At 40.9% G+C, this 9,804-nt stretch overlaps 1 protein-coding gene across 11 annotated transcripts in view; it reads left to right on the top strand.

Annotated features, from left to right (window-relative positions):
* The window catches only part of Ralgapa2 (Ral GTPase activating protein catalytic subunit alpha 2), a 266,124-nt gene that overhangs the window by 136,060 nt on the left and 120,260 nt on the right, over window positions 1-9,804 (top strand). The window lies entirely within an intron of this gene.

Genomic DNA, 9,804 nt, shown 5'->3' with positions numbered 1-9,804 from the left:
GAGTGCTGGGATTAAAGGCGTGCGCCACCACCGCCTGGCCTCCTGTTGCTTCTCAAAGCCAAAGCTAGTTGAGAAAAAGAAGGAAGGCTGGCTCAATCGAATGGAGTACCCGAACAGATAAACTCATGTAAGGATAGGAAATAATGGTTCTGTAGCAAAATTTGGACACCTCATGATTCAACCTTCCCTCACCTTAGATGCCATAGTGGTATCAGGCACATGTGTATTTCCAAGAATTCTTTCCTATTAGAAATTAGAAATATATGAGGAAGATTCCCAGGGATTTTCTTTACCTAAGAAAACCTGCTTTCTTTCCTCTCTCTTTTCCTTTTGAGATAGGGTTTCTCTTTTTAACCCTGCTTCCTTGAACTCACTCTGTAGACCAGGTTGGCCTTAAAACTCACAGAGATCCACCTGCCTCTGCTTCGCGAGTGGTGTAATTGAAGGCACGAACCACCACCGCCTGGCTGAAAACACATTTTTTTAACCCTGTTGGAGTCAAACAGTTGATGTGCAAATCATAAATTTACTCATTTATTGAAACAGAATGTTTAAAGGTCTTTGTTATTTGATGGTTTTTGTTAGCCAGCTTTGTTATTATGTATTTTCAAAAGCAATCTGACACTCAAAACATTTAACCTTTTAAAATGTATGAGTACATCATTTAAGTTCACTTCATTCAAATTAATATTTTACTTCATGAATATGTAAAACTTTTAAGTTTTAACAAGGATTGATGAAAAAATCATAGTTATAAGGATAAGTGATATGTGTTCCTCTCGCTATGTGTATTGTACCCAATTCAGAATGATAAACGAATACCACTAAGGTAGTGTCCAGAACTTTCTGAGTGTTTCTTAAGTTTCATGGAAAAGTAGCAATTATAGATTTATCAGATTTTGTCAAGGAAAATAAATTTTATTAGGCTTCATTTAGCTATCAGTGTCTATGTAGACTTCAGATGGTTGGCTCCAGCAAAAATATTTAAAGAGAAGGGTTTTTCTTTTTTTTTCTTTCCTTTTATTTTCTTTTATAACTATATAACCAATAATTATTTTTGTTAATCTGCCAAGCCCACTTATACCTCAATAAGGAAAGTAGAAATATGTAGAAGGTGACAGATGGCAGAGGTTTCAGTTAAGGGGTTTAACATGTGTGCAGTGAACTTGTTTCACAGCCTTAAAATGTGCAAGATGATAGCACAGGAGACTGTTTCAGAGAGAAACTTGTCCACCTGCGAGGCCAGAAACTAAAAAAACCTTTGATTTACCTCGTTGGTTTTAAGGGTGTAAAGCTTTTCTTTTAAGTAAATGCCATCAATGAAGAATATAAAGCATGCATATTCCACCATAAATCTTTTATATATTCAACATGACATAATACAAATAGGTAATATATCTTTCTTCTCTGAAGTCTCTTTTTAGAAATATATTTTATTTACTATAGCCTCTCCCAAGGAACAAGTCAAGAACCTTTCTTAATGGAGTCTTTGGAATATGTCTTGTCTTTTCCCAAGCAGAATAAATGCAAATGTGATAGAAATGCAAAACATGGAGGCTTCCCTTTGTGCCAATGCATTCTGCATCCACCAGTCATTGTGGCAAAGTGGGTAACCAAAGCAACCTCACCACACCACCTGAGAGTCAGGGTCCAGCTACAAGTTTTAGAGCAGGCTTTAACTTTCTGCTGTGGTTATGGGCTAGTCAGCTTCTCACCATAGAATTGTGAGTCTGAAGATGGGGTTTGGGAACAGGTTGTACTCCCCCACCCCCCGAATATCTTTGGCAATTTCTAGAGACATTTTTGGTTGTCATAGTTGGGACAGACAGAAGTTCATTGGCATCTAGTGTGTCGAAGCATAATACACAGGACATATGAAGAATCTCTGACCCAGAATATCAACAGTGCTGGAGAAGAGAATCCTTGCCCTAGAAGAGCAGTTGAGCAGATGCCACTGGGATGAGAAAAGAGCCAGGCAACTCAGTGGCAAAACTTAGCAATCACAAAACATATGTAAGACCAGCCTCTTTCACTTAACCAAGAAATTAAAGCATATGAACGTTTACTAGAGAGATTAAGAGAGGTAAATGTTTATGATTGGATATATTGAAGTTACCAGTGTTTGTTTTTCAAGAATTTTGCTAGTGGAACTCAACTAAATTCTTCCTTGATTTTCTTTTTTAAGTTAAGAAGTGAAACATAGTCTGATTAATTTGGGTGAACATGCAGATGACTTGAGGTAGATTTTGCCTAGATACACAGTCTGATAAGTTTGTGGCCTGAAGCTGTGAAGTTCAAGGTGCTAAGTTACAACTGAAAGCCACTTCCCCACCCACCCAAGACCTTGACACTCTAGCTGAGAGGAAGGCTGGCTAAGAGGACAGCTTGCATGGAAGAATGTTGGCACAGAGATATAGACAGGTGCTTTTCTAAGTAGCTAACGCAGTACGACGTGAAAGATTAGGTCATCTTACTTTGTGAGCTGATGTATCTGGAGGTTTCTTTCCTGCTACCAGCTCCTGAATAACCACTCTGAGACTTAATATTAATTACAAATTGTTTGGCCTATTAGCTCAAGTTTATTGTTAACTAGCTCTTAACAACTGAAATTAACCCATTTCTATTAGTCTATGTTTACCATAACATCTTGTTTCTATTGTGGCTGCTGGTGTCTTCTGGCATCTCAAAGACTCTTGCCTTCTTTTTCCCTGTATCTTTGTTTAGATTTCCCGCCTAGCTATATTCTATCCTGCCATAGACCAAAGCAGCCCCTTCTTTATTAAACAATGGTAATAAAACATTTACAGCATAGAGAGGGCCATCCCACATAAAGCTGGGACTTGTAGGGGAAATTCTGACTTACCATCTGGAGAAGTGTGTGTGTGTGTGTGTGTGTGTGTGTGTGTGTGTGTGTGTGTGTATTGTAGTAGTAGTAGTAATAGTAGTAGTCTACTCTATCCATCTATATGCATTTTTCCCTTGAGACAGAGCCTCTGACTGAACCTAGAACTTGCCACCTATGCTAGCTCATGAGCAGGCCGCAGTGAACCAATGCTGGGATTGCATGTTTGTGTGGCCAGATCTGGCTTTTATGTGAGTGATGGGGAGTTGAACTCAGGTCCTCATGACTGCAAGCAAGCACTCTTATCTACTGAGCTAACTTCCAGCTGCTGGAGACATTTTATCATACAGTTTTCTCTTCAAACATGACAAGTGACTGTGAGTGTTTAAACCCCTCTAGCTCTGCGGGCTGTCCAGCGTTTTCTTGGATTGCGTTGGGAAAGCCATGTTCAGCTTGGCTTGTGCCCTGGCCTTGTCCTTAAATGGCTGTAACCTTGAGTCAGCAGCTGTGTGGCTCTGTTTTGCTACTTAGTCTGTGAAATGGGTTCCCAGGGTTCTCTCTGGGTCTTTCACAGAAGAAGATGCTGTCCTTCCATTGTCACTTGCCTCTCACTGCAGCTGCTTGCCCCGAGGCTGAGGACATAGTTCATTTACCTACAGGAACATCTTTTCTTATTTAGAATCTGGAAAGTTTTAAGAGAATTCATGTTTTTCTCTAGTCAAAGAGGTATGACAGGGATGGCTTCTGGAAGTATTACAATATACTTCAGTTATATTAAAGAAGAGAGGGTACGTAAGCTCCCATCTGCAGGGGAAAGACTGTTGATGTTAAAAGATTTTCAGTCATGACTGTGGTTTAGAATTTATAAAGGATATGTTGGCTGCAAGGGAAGCATTTTAAGCGGCAGGTTTTCCTTCTGTGGGAACATGCTCTCCTTGTGGGGAATAAGCTCTTTGTTTGGTCGATTTCTTTTACTGTATAACAGTAAGTGGCGGTGTGGTGATTGCAGATTGTTCAGCTATTAATGCTATTTACTGGAATACATTTTAGAGAGAGCATTATTTTCTAAAAAAAAACAATAAACAACAGTTTTTCTTTTGTTCTCTCATGGAAAAATATTCTCTGGTAGGTATTTGTGGGCTAGAAAATTTGAGCAAAAGAGAACCTTCTAGTAAGGAGACATAACAATAAAGTGCCTACCATTGTTACTCACACTGGGGTTTGTTGGACACATGCAGCATGGTCATTTCATTAAGACCTAGTGTCACGTGTCGTCTAGTTGGTTCTGTCCTTGATCTCCACGGCAGTTGTTGTTCCCATGCAGAAGCCGTGCGCTCTGGCCTGCTCTCTCATGTAGCTGTCTCCAGTCCTGAGAAGTCATTGCTGAAAGCTGGGGAAGAAATGATTACCGTGTCTAAAGAGGAAGTTGTCAGATGGTTTGGCTTTCATTTTAGGGCTTATTTATTCATTCATTCATTCACTCATTTATTTTTTGCTTACTTATTTTAGTATGAGTATGTTTTTCTTTTCCTTTTATGGAAAAAAAGCTTTTTTTTTTTCCTCATACAATTTTCCCTGAATAATCATAAGGTTTCCTTTCCTTCCACTCCTCCCAACTTGTCCCCTTCTCCCCTCCCATATGGATTTACCCTCTTTCTGTCCTTAGAGAACAAACAGGTTTTGCCAGGCGGTGGTGGCGCATGCCTTTAATCCCAGCACTCGGGAGGCAGAGGCAGGTGGATCTCTGTGAGTTTGAGGCCAGCCTGGTCTACAAGAGCTAGTTACAGGACAGGCTCCAAAGATACAGAGAAACCCTGTCTCAAAAAATAAAACAAACAGGTTTCTAAGGAATAATAATAAAATAAAATATAGTACAATAAGATAAAACAAAAATCAACACATTGGGGTAGAACAAAACTGACAGAAGGAAAAGAGCTCTCTATAACAGGCATAAGAAGCAGATGCAGAGACCAACTTGTTCTCACCCTTAGGAATCTCATAAAAAATAAAAGCTATAATGTATATACAAAGGAGCTGTAAAGTAAAATGATAGAAAATATCTATATAAATAAAATTAAAGTTAAAAATAATGTAAGATTTATAAAATAAACAACCTTACCATGACATTATGAGAAAAAGAATTTCCCGTGGTGTCATTGAGTTCATTTTCTGTTGGTCATCTACTGCTGGACATGCAGCCCATCCTTTAAGAATGGTTCGCTTCCCCAGTGAGACTCCATTGGAGAAAAGTAAATTTTCATTTGTAAGTGTTTATCAATTAAATAGCTTCTGAGTTAAGGATGGGTGCATATATCTATTTCTCCTTTCAGCTCTGTGACCCCATCTGGTACAGACCTGTGCAGGCCCTGTGCGTGTTGCCTCAGTCTCTGTGAGTTCATGTGTGCATGGATCCTGTTGACTCAGAGGGCCTTGTTTTCTTGGTATCCTCGGTCCTCTCTGTCTCCTACATTCTTTTTGCCTTCTCTTCTATAGGGTGCCCTGAGCCCTGGTGGTAGAGAGATTTTATGGAGATAATCTTGTTTAGGGCTGAGTGTTCCAAGGTCTGATGGTTCTCTGTATTTGTTCCTACCAGGTACAGAAGGAAGCTTCTTGGGCTGGGCAAGGCATTGATCTATACAAAAGAATGTCATTAGGAGTCATTTTATTGCTATGTTTTGTTGAAAGGAGGCTACTTCTTGGTTCCTGCTGCTCAGCCCCGAAATAATCACACAGAAACTGTATTAATTAAATCACTGCTTGTCCCATTAGCTCTAACGTCTTATTGGCTAACTCTTACATATTAATTTAACCCATTTCTATTAATCTGTGTATTGCCACATGGCTGTGGCTTACTGGGTAAAGTTCCATCCGGCTACAGCTGGGCTACATGGCTTCTCTCTAACTCTGTCTCCTTTCTCCCAGCATTCAATTTAGTTTTCCCTGCCTACCTCTATTCCCTGCACAGGCCCAAGACAGTTTCTTTATTAACCAATGGTATTCACAACATTCAGAGGGCAATCTCCCTCCCCCTCCCTCTCCAGTCCAAAGAACAGTCAGGGTTCCCTGCCCTGTGGGAAGTTCAAGGTCTTCCCCCCTCCATCCAGGTCTAGGAAGGTGAGCATCCAAACAGACCGGGCTCCCACAAAGCCAGCACATGCAGTAGAATCAAAACCTAGTGCCTTTGTCCTTGGCTTCTCAATCAGCCCTCATTGTCAGTCACACTTGAGAGAGACCGGCTTGATCACATGCTCATTCAGTCCCAGTCCAGCTGGCCTTGGTGAGCTCCCATTAGATCAGCCCCACCGTCTCAGTGGGTGGGCGCACCCCTCACAGTCCTGACTTCCCCGCTCATGTTCTCCCTCCTTCTGCTCCTCATTTGGACCTTGGGAGCTCAGTCCATTGTTCCAATGTGGGCCTCTGTCTCTATCTCCATCCATCGCCAGATGAAGGTTCTATGGTGATATGCAAGATATTAATCAGTGTTGCTATAGGATAAGGCCAGTTTAGGCGCCCTCTCCTCAGCTGCCCATATGAACTCATAGTTTCCGATTTCAAAACTTACTAAAATTACAGTATTCGTGAGTGGTTATACCTATAGAGCAATAAAATAGAATTGAGAACATGGAAAGAAACATGTGTATCTATGGTGGTTTTTTTTTGACTAGTTTTTGATGTAGCTGCAAAAATAATACAATGAGGAAAAAGTAATTTCTTCTCATGCTGGCACAGTTGGACATCTTCTTACAAAGGGATAAAATTAGGTGGTGCATAGACAGTTCATTGGGTAAGAGTTCTTACTGTTCAGGCATGAGGACATGAGTTCAGACTCCAGCACCCATGTAAAAAGCTGGGCAGTGCCACACTTGGCTGTAACCCAGTGTTCTCGGAGGCAGAACCAGGAGAATCATTGGAACTTGCTTGCATCCAGTGTGAAAGACCCTAGAACAGTAAAACAGAGTGAGAGAGCTGGCCACCTGTTTTCTCTGGTCTCTGTGTATGTACATGGGCTCACATACCCTTGCGCATATATGTGATACACCACATATAAAACACACACACATGCGATGAAATTAGCCTCACGCCATATGCCAAATTTGACTCATAATGAACCAATGGTCTAAATGATGTGTCAGAGCTAAAACTATGTTTTTAGAGGAAAGTAAAATACAGTCACATCATAGCAACAGTATGTTTGCACAGTTTAAGGCATTAGATGGTTCTTTAGGCAGCTTCTTTCTCTGATTCTTCTTCAGCAGTTTCTAGCCAGGTTAGCCACTGATTTACCTCAAACAAAGCCTTGCCTTTCCTGGAAACTCTTGAGTTATATCTTCCTTTCAAGCCACAAAAGCTTTCTCCTCAATAATTTCCATTCATAGAAATGAGCAAAAAATGGAAGTACCATGCCTTTGGGGAAGCTGCTGTTGTAACAGTGCTCCCGCAGAGCACACAGGGCGCTGATCTGTACATCCACGTGATCATGAAGGAATTTCTGCATCACTGGCTTGAAAGGGAGCAGCAGTCATTCTTCCTACTCTAACTGTTCTTCAGAAGGAGAGAGGAAGAAAGAATCTGTTTCATTGCTAGGGCATTCCACACATCCTTATAGCACCACTGTTGACAAGTACCAAGGTGGAAACAACTCACATGCCCACCAAATAATAAAATAATAAGCATGATAGGTGTGGGGCTCATACTTGAAATTCTAGCCTTCAGAAGGCTGAGGCAGGAGGATTACTGGAACCTTAGTTACATGTGATCCAGACTCGAAAATAAAAGAGAAAATGAAGGCTATCAACACAGTAGAATATTATTTAGTTAATTTTTAAACAGCCATGCCAGACATGTTAGCCTATGATATGCTTATAATCCCAGCAATTCTGAGATAGAGGCCGAGGAGTATCAGGAGTTTATGGCCATCTTCAACCCCATAGTAAATTTGAGGTCAGCCTGAGCAACATGGACATCGTCTCAAATGAAAAATAAAACAGGATAAACCTTGAAAACGTGTTGAGTAGCAGAAGCCAGATATATTCTGAAATGTCCAGAGCTAACAAATCCACATAGACAGACGGCAGATTAGTGGTTGCCAGGTACTTGGATAGAGGGGAAGCAGGGAGTGGCTGCTAATGGACATTGGGTTTCATTTGGGAGGGATGAAATGTTCTCATGTTAGATAGTGGTGATGTTTGCTCAGTTCTGGGACTATACTAAAAGCTATTTTGTACACATAGGTTGGATTTTATTACATATGAAGTATTTAATAAAGTTGTTACAAATAGCAAAAAGCAGTAACAGTTGAGACAGGACCTGTGACTTTCAAACTCTGGTGTAAAGTAAAATTACATACAGTCTTTCACACCTGCCCAACTTGCTTTTGGAAGGCCAGCAGAGCATTCCTTGTCAGATGAGGGGTTAGTTGTAAAGCTGGTATAAACAGACTTTGAGATGCTTCCTTTGGACTTGCAGGCTGCCTTGTGACCCCTGCCCACACATTACTGTGTGACTGGCAAAAGTTCTCTGCCTTCAGAAGAGTTTTTCACATACCCCACTTCCCCTCTGCTGTACATGCCACTGTCCTGGAAACTCTGTGTCACAGCAGTTCTCGGGGCACAGGGTTTAAGGAGTGTTGTGTCTTAGCTACTGAGCCCAGTTATTCCATTCTGTCCTGTTTCTCTGGGCTTTAGTAACATAGAAGTCACATTTTGAAAATCTGCTGCTTTTCTCCAAAAAAAAAATTGCATCCCACATGGCCATTAGTACAGAGAACATGCGGCATATACCACCTATCATTCGGCTCAGATCTAGAGAGTAATCTATGGTTTCATACGGTGCCATGTTTTGCTGTGCCTTGGTGGGGCATAATGCCGGGGGAGTGCATAATGTCCAAAGTTTTATTTTTGTCACCAGAGTCCAGATAGCAGCATATGGTCTCTAAAAGTGTGTGTACTCAGAGCTGAAGGAGCAGAGAGCACTAGCAGAGAAGAGAGGGCCAGGTCTAGAATTTGAAGGTTCCTGATCTATTAGGATAGCTAAAGCCAACAATAGTTGATATTTGCAAGTGTTTCCTGAAGGTTCTAAAGAGTCGTAGGTGTGGCTGTTGTTAATTTAAATTATATCCACATTTAATGTGAACAGTATTTCATTATCATTTCCAAGTGTGGAACGAGTTGTGTCTTTTTAATTAACCAGGTTTCTGGGATACACAAATCCTAACAGTTCCCATGTTGCCAAATAAAAGGTTCCTGTGACCTATACTAGAAAAAAGATAGGTGCCCCGAAGAGTAGCAATGAAATCATTTTACTGTGTAGCATTTCTTAAAGGGAAAAGTCAGGTGAAGAGTTAGGTGATTTTTGCACACACAGATCTTATTTCTTGATGACTGCTTAGGCTCACAGAGGGCCTAAGTGACTTTAGGTGGGAGAACCGGATCTGTTTGCTCTGGAGAAGCGAGCACAAGTCCTCCAAGGAGAGGCAGGGAGACAGATGGCTGGCTATTGTGTTACAGGCATCATCTGCTAGGTCATGAGCAAATATTAAGTGAAAAATATACATGTGATTGGTGTGAAAGCACAGCCGCAACATCGCCAGTGCAGGAGGGATGGGAACTTGTGCACGTTTGTGTTCCAAAGAATGCCGTGCGGAGATGTTAGATATACACGGGTTAATTCATTCTAAACTGTGGTAAAGTGAACATTTGTCCCCATCTTTGACACTACTGTGCAATGTTTTGAATTGAAATGGCCAGCAATGGCCCCTTTTTTATTTTCCATAACAACACAAGCACTAAATTATAGCTGTGCAATTATGTAAACAATGGAAACGCTTCCAGAAGGAATCCTTCCTTTTAAATTTTCATTTTGTGTAATTGTTGGAAGGTTTAGAGCTGTAATAAACAAAATTATTTTACACATTTATCATTCTAAAGGTCAATTATAAGAGAACTAAAGAAGCAGCCCCGTGC

This window comes from Alexandromys fortis, unplaced genomic scaffold (assembly GCF_014885135.2).
Source record: "Alexandromys fortis isolate MF-2015 unplaced genomic scaffold, M_Fortis_MF-2015_v1.1 scaffold_115, whole genome shotgun sequence".
Lineage (NCBI taxonomy): Eukaryota > Metazoa > Chordata > Mammalia > Rodentia > Cricetidae > Alexandromys > Alexandromys fortis.
This window is presented reverse-complemented; position numbering and strand designations above follow the sequence as displayed.